Source organism: Muntiacus reevesi, unplaced genomic scaffold (assembly GCF_963930625.1).
Source record: "Muntiacus reevesi unplaced genomic scaffold, mMunRee1.1 SCAFFOLD_221, whole genome shotgun sequence".
Lineage (NCBI taxonomy): Eukaryota > Metazoa > Chordata > Mammalia > Artiodactyla > Cervidae > Muntiacus > Muntiacus reevesi.
In genome coordinates, this window is record NW_027078005.1 from 55,072 (window position 1) to 68,081 (window position 13,010).

Sequence of the window (13,010 nt, forward strand, 5' to 3'; positions counted from 1 at the left end):
ACACACACAAGCGCCCTGTTCCACGCACCCCTGCCCTAGATATGACATCTACTACTTTGCCATTCTCTCCAAACTGTCTGTCCAGGATCGACTCCCTCCCCTCCACATACTGTCTTCGTCTTCCCCTAGGAACTCTCCCCGGGGGTCATCGCCCACCACAGTCTCCTCTTACCCAATCTTGGGCCCGTCTATCTCCAAAGGGTTTCACGACTGTTGAACGACTGTGTCCTTTGGAGGGGTGGGGGAGTGGACGGCCGACGAAGGGCACCACCGTGCGGCGAGGGCGGCACGCTCGGGGGCGACGGGACAAAGGCGTGTCCCCTGGGGAGAAGGAGCCCCTGCGGCCCGACGCGTGTTCGCCGTCGCCGCAGGAGGTTTCCTCGACGCCCCTGCCGGGCCGTGGGCGTCAGCGTGCGTGGGTGAGACTGCGGGACGAGGGTGCCTGGGGCCATGGCTGGTGCACGCCCCCACGTGGATCAGGGACCGGAGCAGAGCCATAGCAGGGGGAGGGGGCGGCGCAGGGAGGCGGGCCCAGGGGCGCTTGGGCGGGGCGTCTGCGTGGAGGGCCGGCGGGAAGGGGAGGCGTGGGGCTCGCGGGGACCTGGCCGAAAGATGGGCTGGCCACTCGAGCAGGGCGTCTGCAGAAGGGTGGAGGCTGTGGTGACGCCGTGCCAGGCACATGTGTGAGGCTGGGACAGGTCTGCGGTCGGGGTGGGCGGGTGGTAGGGGCGGGTCTGCGGAGCCGGACGCAGGCCCGCACTGGTGAGTGCCAGGGCAGGGCAGGACGTGTGAGAGATGGCCCGGGGCTGCAGGGGGACGGTGGCGGGTAGATGGGGCCGAGCCTGGGGGCTGGCGGGAGAGGCAGAGGGCAGGCGGTGACCGTGAGGCGGCTGTGGCGTGAGGGAGGCGGTGGTAGAGCACGCCGTGTGAGCGTGCGTGCCACCCTGGGGCGCGGTGCCCCAGACTGCTCAGGCTCGGCGGTGGGCTGGGGCTCCGGGCGCTGGCTAGGACGCTGGCAAGCGAGCCACAGAAACGGAGTGCCAGAACGGGGGCCGCACGCGGTCGGCACAGGGTGGGCCCACCGTCCCGCCCCGGAGACCCAAGTCCCCACTCATCAGGACCTGATGTCCGGTCTCGGGTGTGCCACTGCTGGGCGCTCAGGGTGGGATGGGGGTGGTGTTTGGCAGCGGGGATGCCTGGGATTTCATGAGGCCCAAAGAGAGCTCCCATCTGACCGAGCACACCCCGTCCTGGGTACATACCCGCAGAGAACACGCCTGGGCGAGGTCTACAGGTCCATACGCCGCCGAGCACACTGCAGCGCCAGTTGCCATAGCCACGACACGGAAGAAACCCCAGTGCCCATCCACAGACGGCGGGCCCAGGGAGATGTGGCACAGATGTCCCATGGAACGATCACTCGGTCCTAGAGAAGAAAGGAAAGGATTGCCATTTGTCACGAGCAATGATGGACCTAGCGACTCTTAGACCTGGTGGAGAATATCAGACTGAGCTGGACAAAGGCTTGTGGAACGTGCAAAAGGCTATAAAACGAGCCTATCTGCCGAAGAGAGACCGACTCACGCAGAACACCGCCTTAGGGTAACGCAGGCAGAAAGGCAGCGGTGGAGGGATGACTCTGGAGCTGCAACGAACAGATACGCAGGACCGCCTATAAAGGGAGACGGACCAAGGTTGTCCAGTTCAACACAGGCAAAAGGAGTCAGTGCCCTGTAATAACCTCAAGTGGAAAAGAGTCTGAAAACATACATGAAATCTGAAATCTGTACCTGGAAACCAGAATCACCTTGCGGTCCATCGGAAAGGAGCACAGTGTTGGAAATCCACTCTACTTCCACAACAACCGCTACTACGACTTTGGAGTAGCTTTCAAAAGTTACCTATGAATACATAGGTAAGTAAGTAAGCGGGAGACAGGCGAGCGGGGTCCATGTCCGTGAAAGGCTTAACTCTTCATTCAGAAAGGCACATGCAAACCCCACGGCCGTAGCAGAACCGTTTGCCATAGCCAAGACGGGGAGAAGCCCCTAGTGCCCATCCCCAGCGGCTCACCCACGAAGATGCGCTGTCAGAGAAAGGGAGAGAACAGGATGTCCCTGAGCCGTCCACAAGAGTCACGTAGCGTCACTGGCAGCAACAGCGGCCGGAGCTGCAGAATATGACCCTTGCTGAGGGAAGTCAAACAGACAAGATCACAGATGGGTGGAGTCGAAAGTGTGGTACAAATTCATCCCTGTGCCAAACAGCGACAGCCCCCGAGAGGCAGGAAAGCAGCTTTGGGCTTCCCAAGGGCAAAGTCAGGGACGGAGGAATGAATGAAGAGCCGGGCTCAACGGATACACCGTACTAGTGCTGAGTAGAAAGGAGACGACCACCAAAGACACACAGGATACCACAGGGAAGAGGATCCAATCTCCTGTCACCCCCTGTAATGGAAACCGATCTGAAAACATCATGGTACACAAACAGGACTGAATCACTACGCTGTCCAGCGGAAACGGACACCAGGGTGTAGATCAGCTACACTTCCAGAACAACAACTACTGCTCCCTGGAAGTCAATCAGTCGAGGATCAGTCCAGCAATAGGAAAAAGAAGAGCTTATGTCATGATCCAGCAAACCCAATCCCGGGTACCCATCGGGAAAAGACAACATCCCTGATGGGAAGAGATGCAGGCATCCCCCAGGGTCATCGCAGCCCTCTGTGCCTGAGCCGAGACTTGGGGAACGCCCAAGTGCCCGGCGGCACGTGGCCGGCACGAGAAGAAGAGGTATGTGTGTACCGTGGAATCTGACGCAGCCTCCAAGAAGGAGCGGCCATCGCCACGGGCCCCAACGCTGGACGGACCCATAGAAGGGGTCCACTGAGTGAAGTGAGTCGGGTGGAGAGCGACAAAGCTCTGTGGACTGTGCCAATGAATGCAAATGAATCTATGTGCAAAGGGGCAACCGACGTTCAGACGTAGAAAACGTCCATAGGGCTACCCAAGGGGAGAGGCAGCGGACGGACGAAGTTGGAGTCGGATCAAGAGAGAGGAACTAGTATACTCAGAGGAGATAAGCAACAAAGCTTTCCTCTGTAGCATGAGATCTGTATTCGTATCTCGCCTTAACCTCCACTGGAAAAGAACAGGGGACTGAAGCACTGTGCTGTGCACCTGAGACGAACCCAGGAAAGTAAATCAGTTCTACTCGCGTTGGAAGAAGCAGATAAAGGAGCAGGCCAAGGGTTGGGGTGGGGGCTGGGGGAGACGGGCCAGTGGGACAAACGCAAAGGCAGGTTCCTTGACAAGAGTAGGATTTGGGATGGCTCGGGGAGGAACCGGACGTGTGTGTGTGCGTGTGCGTGTGTGCGTGTGTGTGTGTGTGTGTGTGTGTGCCCGCGCGGGCGGGGTGGGGCGGGGGGGGGGGCGTAGCGGAGATGGGGGAGGTGGGGAGCCGGGGTGGGGGTTGGGTGGGATGGGTGCATTTGGGCGAGCAGGGGCATGGTGAGGGCGCAGGCTGAGGTGGTGTTACTGGCAGAGCAGGGCTGATGCTGAGGTGAGACGGGCAGGAGGTTTTCAGGGGAGGGGGTGGTGTGTGAGGTGGTGAGGGCGTTGCTGTTGGAAACCGATCTGGGCCCAGGGCCGGGAGTGTGTGGCCTTCTGAGGAACTCCTCCTGCAAGACGATGCTCCAGGGACCCTCCAGGGACAAGGGAGGTATCCTTGCCAGATGTGGCAACTTCCTTGCTCCTGGCTGTGCAAACGGAGGGTGAGTGATTCTCGGAGTGTGGGGAGAGTGAGCCAGGGAGCTTGGAGACAGACGTTGGGAAAGGTGAAGAGGTGGGGCCGGCGGCTGCCAGAGCCGTGGGGTGTGCCTTCCAGCGCAATCCCTGAGCCACCGGCTGGGTCCGGGCGAGGAAGCCAGCAAGCACAAGGGAGGTGTCTGGGCGCACGGGCGGCTGAGCCCGCAGGGCTTGGGGCCACGGCGGCTTGGCAGCAGGACCGTGTGTGGGGGCGGGAGGGGTCGTGGGCAGCTGCGTGGGAGAGGCAGCGGGCGGCAGGTAGCAGCCAGCGGTTGCAGGAGCGCTTCCTTGAGTGCCTTTGAGCGGGCAGACCTAGCTCGGCTCTGGGGCTGCAGTGCGGGACCAAAAGGGGACGCTGGGGTTGCATGGGCCGGGAATCGAACCCGGGCCTCCCGCGTGGCAGGCGAGAATTCTACCACTGAACCACCCATGCACCGGTGGCCGCCGCCGCCCGACGCTGCCCCAGAGGCGCTGGCCGCCACCCACCCGTCACTGCTCACCGCTCGCCCGTGGGCATCTGTCTGCTCCATCGGAGCAGGAGACGACGGGCGGCCGCCCTGAAAGCCAGGATCCGGGCCCGTGCGGGACCCCGGGGCGCGGCGCTCTCGGAGGGACCCCGGGGCGGCGTGCCGCCGGCCCACTCGGCCCGTCCCGCGCCTTCTGCGCCGACCACGGCCGTCGCGACGCTGTCGGTGTCGCCCGAGGGGCCCAGGCGCCGACGCCGTCTGCCCGGCGCCGGGATCCCAGGCGGAGGCAGTCGCTGCGTGGTCGCCGCAGCCGCGCGCCGGCGTTCCTCTCAGCGACCTGCCGGGTCCCGACTCAAAATCCGTCTGGTGGGCTGGCTTTCCGGCCGGGGCGCGATGGGGCGTGCCACTGCGGGCGGGGGCCGGGACCCCGGGCTCGGCCTGTGCGGGCTGCGCGCGGGCGCGGGAGCGCGACGCCCCGGGGCGCCCCCGCCGCCGCCCCGAGCGGCGCTCAGGCCCGAGGACCCAAAGGCGTGTGAGCCTGGCTCCTGCGCTCTGGCCGACCGCGCTCCCGGGCGCTCCGCTCTGACAGGGTGGGTGGTGGTGGTGAGGAGGGGCCCTTGGGCAGAGCGGCCTCTGGCTCGGGGACTGCCGGCTGAGGCAGGGAGCACGCCAGGCCGGGCTTGGCTCCGGCCCGGGCTGCGGCTTCCCCACCGGGAACGGGCGCGGTGGCGCCGACGGCCGGGGCGCGGGCTGGGCGCCTGTGGGTGGGCTGGACGGGCACGAAGGGCTTCCGCTCCCACCCCAGCCGAGCGCCCTTCCCGGGACGGGCTCGTGCACGGAAGGCCGGTGTTCGCCGACCCGCAGCAAGGCTGCGTGGCGCGCGTCCCGGGCGGGAGGCCGGCAGGTGTGGCCCGGCCGAGGCCGCAAGGCGGAGAAGCGTGGAGGGCACGCAGCAGCCCCCTGGCGGGCGAGGCGGGGGCTCGGCCGCCTCGGTGTGGCTGGGTGGCGCAGGGGGGCCGGCGGGGCGGGCGCGGCCGACAGGGTGCCGGCCGGCGGGAGAGCGGCCTTGGGGGGCGGACGTGGAAGCAAGGCTGCGAGAGCGAGTTGGCCGATCCGCAGGCAGAAGTCGCAGCGCCGGCGAAGCGAGGAGGGCTTGCCACCCGCCGCGGGGCTCCGTGCGTGGGCGCCGACGGGGGTGGGGCCGTGCGAGGGGGAGGGTGGGCGAGGGTGGGCGAGGGGCAGGCGGGGAGGCCGGAAAAGCAGCACCTGCAGCCGCAGCCAGCTGAGGAGGAAAGATGCGCTGAGAAGGACTGAAGGTTCCTGGTTGTGGGGTGCAGGTGGCAGGGGGCGGGTGTGTGTGGAGAAAGGCTGTGGCGCGGGGAGGACGGGTGCGTTCGTGCGGCGGGCCAAAAGGCTGGCTTGTCAGGAGTGGGATTCGAACCCACGCCTCCAGGGGAGACTGCGACCTGAACGCAGCGCCTTAGACCGCTCGGCCATCCTGACGGCGGGCCTGGGCGGGCGCGTGGCCGCTCGCCTGGCTGAGACCCGACGCGGCGCGAGCCGCGGCGCCCGTGGCGGGCCGCGCGGTGCGCCGCGCCGGGCAGGCAGGCCGGCAGGCAGGCAGGCAGGCGGCCGTCTGGTGTGGGTGAGCGACGGGGCCGGCCGAGGCGCCTGACTGCGCCGCCGGTCGCGCCCCGGACCCAGCCCGGCCCTTGGCGGACCGGCCCCTCCTCACCCGCGCCCCTTCACGCCAGACGCGGGCCGGCGCGCGCCCACCGTGTCCTCGCAGCCTCGCTTGCCTTCTCGGACCCCCTTCTCCCGGCGGAATGGCCGCGTTGGAGGCAAGAGGCGGCGCGCACGAGGAGTGTCCAGTGCCCCGGGGGGGTCCGGGTCCCTGTCGGGGTCGCGGGCCGCCTCTGTGACTGAGGCGGTTGGTTTGGTGGGCGGTCGGGTCGGGGCCCGTGGTGGGCACGGGGAGGCGTGGGCAGGCAGCCCGGAAGCCCGAGAGCGGCCGGGCGGCTGAGCGGTCGCCGCCGTCCTCGTTAGTATAGTGGTGAGTATCCCCGCCTGTCACGCGGGAGACCGGGGTTCGATTCCCCGACGGGGAGGCAACACAGCCTTTTTGGTGGCCGCGGTGGCTCTCTGTCCTGCCGCCTGGCCCCCAAGGGCCCTTCGTCTCCTCCGTCCGCCTTTGGGCCAGGCGGGGCCCGGCCTGGCCACCGCCGACCCCCTCTACCGGTGCAGCCCTCCGGCCTGAGCCCTTTGTCGTCTCCGGGCGCTCGGTCGCCACGGCGGAGCGACGGCCTCCTTGGCCACCCCACGGCCTTGCCCGACCATAGCCGGGTTTTGCGGCCCGCCCGCCCACAGCGGTTGCCCCCAGTGGGCTCCTGGGCTCGCCGCGCCCCAGCGGCGCGGGGCGGCACAGCGCGGGGACGCCTGCAGGCGGCTGGCTCCAGTGTCCCCCTGTCGTCGTCGGAAGTGGCCTCTCCCAGCGCACGGTGGAGAAGGGCTTTGGCCGGCTGGCTGCTGGAAGCTGCGTGCCCCGCGTTGCCCCCCGGGGGTGAGGACGGAGGCCTTCGCGGGCCGCGGCGGGGAGCGAACGCCGGGGGACCGCAATGCCGCGGGAGCGCCGCCCCGGGGACGCTGGGGCCGGGGGATCCCGGCCGCTGCGTAGAGCTGGCGCGGATGGGGCTGCTGGTGGGCTGCCGGTGGCGCCGGCGGCGGCGCAGAGCCTCCGGCTGACCGGGCGTCGAGGCAGGGATGCGGCGGCGGCGGCGGCGGCGGCGGCGGCGGCGAGAGTGTGCTGGGGCGAGCCCGGGGCCGGCGTCTGGCGGCGGCCCGGGCTGAGCAGCGTTGGTGGTATAGTGGTGAGCATAGCTGCCTTCCAAGCAGTTGACCCGGGTTCGATTCCCGGCCAACGCAGCGGGCCGACCTTTTGCTGAGCTCCGCCGCCCTCCCGGCAGGGGCATTCGGGGCAGAGAGAGCTGGGAGCAGGGAGCCAGGCAGCCGGCGCGCGGCTTTTGGCGTGTGTGCGAGAAGCCGGCGGCGCGCGCAGTGTTTTGAGGCTGCTGAGAGCAAGACGGCACGCCAGGGCAGGCAGACTGACAGGGCCGCGGCGGGCGGCTGGCCTTGCCTTGCGAAGGCCGGGTGTGGGCACCACGGTGGCGCGGGCGGGCGGCCCGGAGGCGCTGGGTTCAGCGGGAGCAGGCGAGGACCGAGCCCCGACGCTCCCTGGTGGTCTAGTGGTTAGGATTCGGCGCTCTCACCGCCGCGGCCCGGGTTCGATTCCCGGTCAGGGAAGCCTTTCTTCTTCCCCTCCGCCCGCCACCTGCCCATCTCCTCGCCGGCGACCCCACCACCCTTTTAGCCTACGCTTGCGCAGCGCTGCCACAGAGGCCCCGGGACCCTGCACCTCCAGCCCAAGCACGATTCAGGCCACCCCCGCCGTCCCCCGGGGCCAACCTTTTGGCCGCACTGGCCACCTCGCGCCGCTGCCACCACGACCCGCCTCAGGCCTCCCAGCCCCCGCCCCCTCCCTCCTGAGGGGCTGCGGCTGCTGCCCCTGGTGGCGGCGGCGATGGCGGCGATGCTCCTGGGCTTGTGCTGCTTCTCCTGCTGTCAGTGGTGGGGAGGAGGTGGGGTCGGACAGGGCGGGTGGGGATAGGGGTCAGGGCGTGGGCTGTGGTGGTCGCCAGCGTGGGCCGGCAGCGGCCGCGGCGGTGGCCACAGCCGAAGACGAGCGAGGGGGATCTGCCTCTGGGAGTGGGGCCAGTGGCCACAGACACGCCTGCCTTCCCATGTCCCGCATGCCCAGCCACCTCTCTGGGCGGCTTGGCCATTGAGTGCCAGGTCCCGGGCTGGTTGTGACTCCCGTGCGCCGCCGGTGACTCCAAGTGAGCTCTGGTCCTGAGTGGGCTCTGGGAGGCGGACCACGGCGCCCGGGAGGCATCGGTATCGATGGGTTCAGTCGCTCAGTGCACTGCAGCAGCCCAGGCTTCCCTGGCCATCACCAACTCCCGCAGCTTGCTCAAACTCGTGTCCATCGAGTCGGCGGTGCCATCCAACCATCTCACCTTCTGGCGTGTCGTGTCGTCCCCGTCTCCTCCTGCCTTCCATCGAGGTCTTTTCCAGGGAGTCAGTCCTTTGCCTCAGGTGGCCAGAGGACTGAAGTGTCAGCTTCAGCCTCAGGCCTTCCAGTCAATATTCAGGACTCATTTCCTCTGGGATTGACTGGTTGGATCTCCTGGCAGTCCAAGGGACTCTCAAGAGTCTTCTCCAACACCGCAGTTCAAAAGCATCGATTCTTCAGCGCTCAGCTTTCTTTATACTCCAACTCTCACATCTGTCCGTGACTGCTGGACAGACCGTGACTTTCACGAGATGGACCCTCGTGGCAGCGTCACGTCTCTGCTTTTCGACATGCTGTCTAGCTTGGTCATAGCTTTCCTCCCAAGAGGCGGACGTCTTTTAATTTCATGGCCGCGGCCACCGACTGCAGTGATTTGTGGGAGCCCCCGCCCCAAATGAAGTCTCTCCCGGTTTCCATTGTCTCCCCATCTATTTGCCATGAAGTGATGGGACCGGATGCCACGATCTTAGTTTTCTGAATGTTGAGTCTGAGGCCAAGTTTTTCACTCTCCTCTTTCACTTTCATCAAGAGGCTCTTGAGTTCTTCTTCGCTCTCCCCGAGCCAAAGGGGGTGAAGACGAATGTGGGCCTGTGCTGCGAGTCACAGCACCGCGCGGGGGAAGTGAGAGAGCACGCAGATCCCGGCGGGCCGGGCCGGCCGGGAAAACCCAGCCAACCAGCCGGGAGGCGGCAGATGCGCCCGAGGCAGCGATGCCGGCCAGGGTGGACAAGCCGACCAACATGGTGTTTCCCTTGCCTGACCACAGCTCTCAATCCTACCGGAGTGAGGCAAGGTTTACCCAGATGTCCGTCCCCGACACCTAACCAAAGTTGGGCACCCGGGCGCACCCACACCCAGACACACACACACACACAAGCGCCCTGTTCCACGCACCCCTGCCCTAGATATGACATCTACTACTTTCTCTCCAAACTGTCTGTCCAGGATCGACTCCCTCCCCTCCACATACTGTCTTCGTCTTCCCCTAGGAACTCTCCCCGGGGGTCATCGCCCACCACAGTCTCCTCTTACCCAATCTTGGGCCCGTCTATCTCCAAAGGGTTTCACGACTGTTGAACGACTGTGTCCTTTGGAGGGGTGGGGGAGTGGACGGCCGACGAAGGGCACCACCGTGCGGCGAGGGCGGCACGCTCGGGGGCGACGGGACAAAGGCGTGTCCCCTGGGGAGAAGGAGCCCCTGCGGCCCGACGCGTGTTCGCCGTCGCCGCAGGAGGTTTCCTCGACGCCCCTGCCGGGCCGTGGGCGTCAGCGTGCGTGGGTGAGACTGCGGGACGAGGGTGCCTGGGGCCATGGCTGGTGCACGCCCCCACGTGGATCAGGGACCGGAGCAGAGCCATAGCAGGGGGAGGGGGCGGCGCAGGGAGGCGGGCCCAGGGGCGCTTGGGCGGGGCGTCTGCGTGGAGGGCCGGCGGGAAGGGGAGGCGTGGGGCTCGCGGGGACCTGGCCGAAAGATGGGCTGGCCACTCGAGCAGGGCGTCTGCAGAAGGGTGGAGGCTGTGGTGACGCCGTGCCAGGCACATGTGTGAGGCTGGGACAGGTCTGCGGTCGGGGTGGGCGGGTGGTAGGGGCGGGTCTGCGGAGCCGGACGCAGGCCCGCACTGGTGAGTGCCAGGGCAGGGCAGGACGTGTGAGAGATGGCCCGGGGCTGCAGGGGGACGGTGGCGGGTAGATGGGGCCGAGCCTGGGGGCTGGCGGGAGAGGCAGAGGGCAGGCGGTGACCGTGAGGCGGCTGTGGCGTGAGGGAGGCGGTGGTAGAGCACGCCGTGTGAGCGTGCGTGCCACCCTGGTGCGCGGTGCCCCAGACTGCTCAGGCTCGGCGGTGGGCTGGGGCTCCGGGCGCTGGCTAGGACGCTGGCAAGCGAGCCACAGAAACGGAGTGCCAGAACGGGGGCCGCACGCGGTCGGCACAGGGTGGGCCCACCGTCCCGCCCCGGAGACCCAAGTCCCCACTCATCAGGACCTGATGTCCGGTCTCGGGTGTGCCACTGCTGGGCGCTCAGGGTGGGATGGGGGTGGTGTTTGGCAGCGGGGATGCCTGGGATTTCATGAGGCCCAAAGAGAGCTCCCATCTGACCGAGCACACCCCGTCCTGGGTACATACCCGCAGAGAACACGCCTGGGCGAGGTCTACAGGTCCATACGCCGCCGAGCACACTGCAGCGCCAGTTGCCATAGCCACGACACGGAAGAAACCCCAGTGCCCATCCACAGACGGCGGGCCCAGGGAGATGTGGCACAGATGTCCCATGGAACGATCACTCGGTCCTAGAGAAGAAAGGAAAGGATTGCCATTTGTCACGAGCAATGATGGACCTAGCGACTCTTAGACCTGGTGGAGAATATCAGACTGAGCTGGACAAAGGCTTGTGGAACGTGCAAAAGGCTATAAAACGAGCCTATCTGCCGAAGAGAGACCGACTCACGCAGAACACCGCCTTAGGGTAACGCAGGCAGAAAGGCAGCGGTGGAGGGATGACTCTGGAGCTGCAACGAACAGATACGCAGGACCGCCTATAAAGGGAGACGGACCAAGGTTGTCCACTTCAACACAGGCAAAAGGAGTCAGTGCCCTGTAATAACCTCAAGTGGAAAAGAGTCTGAAAACATACATGAAATCTGAAATCTGTACCTGGAAACCAGAATCACCTTGCGGTCCATCGGAAAGGAGCACAGTGTTGGAAATCCACTCTACTTCCACAACAACCGCTACTACGACTTTGGAGTAGCTTTCAAAAGTTACCTATGAATACATAGGTAAGTAAGTAAGCGGGAGACAGGCGAGCGGGGTCCATGTCCGTGAAAGGCTTAACTCTTCATTCAGAAAGGCACATGCAAACCCCACGGCCGTAGCAGAACCGTTTGCCATAGCCAAGACGGGGAGAAGCCCCTAGTGCCCATCCCCAGCGGCTCACCCACGAAGATGCGCTGTCAGAGAAAGGGAGAGAACAGGATGTCCCTGAGCCGTCCACAAGAGTCACGTAGCGTCACTGGCAGCAACAGCGGCCGGAGCTGCAGAATATGACCCTTGCTGAGGGAAGTCAAACAGACAAGATCACAGATGGGTGGAGTCGAAAGTGTGGTACAAATTCATCCCTGTGCCAAACAGCGACAGCCCCCGAGAGGCAGGAAAGCAGCTTTGGGCTTCCCAAGGGCAAAGTCAGGGACGGAGGAATGAATGAAGAGCCGGGCTCAACGGATACACCGTACTAGTGCTGAGTAGAAAGGAGACGACCACCAAAGACACACAGGATACCACAGGGAAGAGGATCCAATCTCCTGTCACCCCCTGTAATGGAAACCGATCTGAAAACATCATGGTACACAAACAGGACTGAATCACTACGCTGTCCAGCGGAAACGGACACCAGGGTGTAGATCAGCTACACTTCCAGAACAACAACTACTGCTCCCTGGAAGTCAATCAGTCGAGGATCAGTCCAGCAATAGGAAAAAGAAGAGCTTATGTCATGATCCAGCAAACCCAATCCCGGGTACCCATCGGGAAAAGACAACATCCCTGATGGGAAGAGATGCAGGCATCCCCCAGGGTCATCGCAGCCCTCTGTGCCTGAGCCGAGACTTGGGGAACGCCCAAGTGCCCGGCGGCACGTGGCCGGCACGAGAAGAAGAGGTATGTGTGTACCGTGGAATCTGACGCAGCCTCCAAGAAGGAGCGGCCATCGCCACGGGCCCCAACGCTGGACGGACCCATAGAAGGGGTCCACTGAGTGAAGTGAGTCGGGTGGAGAGCGACAAAGCTCTGTGGACTGTGCCAATGAATGCAAATGAATCTATGTGCAAAGGGGCAACCGACGTTCAGACGTAGAAAACGTCCATAGGGCTACCCAAGGGGAGAGGCAGCGGACGGACGAAGTTGGAGTCGGATCAAGAGAGAGGAACTAGTATACTCAGAGGAGATAAGCAACAAAGCTTTCCTCTGTAGCATGAGATCTGTATTCGTATCTCGCCTTAACCTCCACTGGAAAAGAACAGGGGACTGAAGCACTGTGCTGTGCACCTGAGACGAACCCAGGAAAGTAAATCAGTTCTACTCGCGTTGGAAGAAGCAGATAAAGGAGCAGGCCAAGGGTTGGGTGGGGGCTGGGGGAGACGGGCCAGTGGGACAAACGCAAAGGCAGGTTCCTTGACAAGAGTAGGATTTGGGATGGCTCGGGGAGGAACCGGACGTGTGTGTGTGCGTGTGCGTGTGTGCGTGTGTGTGTGTGTGTGTGTGTGTGCCCGCGCGGGCGGGGTGGGGCGGGGGGGGGGGCGTAGCGGAGATGGGGGAGGTGGGGAGCCGGGGTGGGGGTTGGGTGGGATGGGTGCATTTGGGCGAGCAGGGGCATGGTGAGGGCGCAGGCTGAGGTGGTGTTACTGGCAGAGCAGGGCTGATGCTGAGGTGAGACGGGCAGGAGGTTTTCAGGGGAGGGGGTGGTGTGTGAGGTGGTGAGGGCGTTGCTGTTGGAAACCGATCTGGGCCCAGGGCCGGGAGTGTGTGGCCTTCTGAGGAACTCCTCCTGCAAGACGATGCTCCAGGGACCCTCCAGGGACAAGGGAGGTATCCTTGCCAGATGTGGCAACTTCCTT

The 13,010-nt window shown here is 65.0% G+C and overlaps 5 non-coding genes across 5 annotated transcripts; 3 read left to right on the plus strand and 2 right to left on the minus strand.

Annotated features, from left to right (window-relative positions):
- Positions 1 to 4,168: 4,168 nt before the first annotated feature.
- Positions 4,169 to 4,239, minus strand: TRNAG-GCC (transfer RNA glycine (anticodon GCC)). The gene has a single exon. It is a non-coding gene; the product is annotated as a tRNA-Gly (tRNA).
- A 1,454-nt stretch (positions 4,240 to 5,693) lies between these two features.
- TRNAL-CAG (transfer RNA leucine (anticodon CAG)) lies at positions 5,694 to 5,776 on the minus strand. The gene has a single exon. It is a non-coding gene; the product is annotated as a tRNA-Leu (tRNA).
- A 533-nt stretch (positions 5,777 to 6,309) lies between these two features.
- On the plus strand, positions 6,310 to 6,381 carry TRNAD-GUC (transfer RNA aspartic acid (anticodon GUC)). Its single transcript has one exon. It is a non-coding gene; the product is annotated as a tRNA-Asp (tRNA).
- Positions 6,382 to 7,123: 742 nt separating this feature from the next.
- On the plus strand, positions 7,124 to 7,195 carry TRNAG-UCC (transfer RNA glycine (anticodon UCC)). Its single transcript has one exon. It is a non-coding gene; the product is annotated as a tRNA-Gly (tRNA).
- A 306-nt stretch (positions 7,196 to 7,501) lies between these two features.
- Positions 7,502 to 7,573, plus strand: TRNAE-CUC (transfer RNA glutamic acid (anticodon CUC)). Its single transcript has one exon. It is a non-coding gene; the product is annotated as a tRNA-Glu (tRNA).
- Positions 7,574 to 13,010: the final 5,437 nt, after the last annotated feature.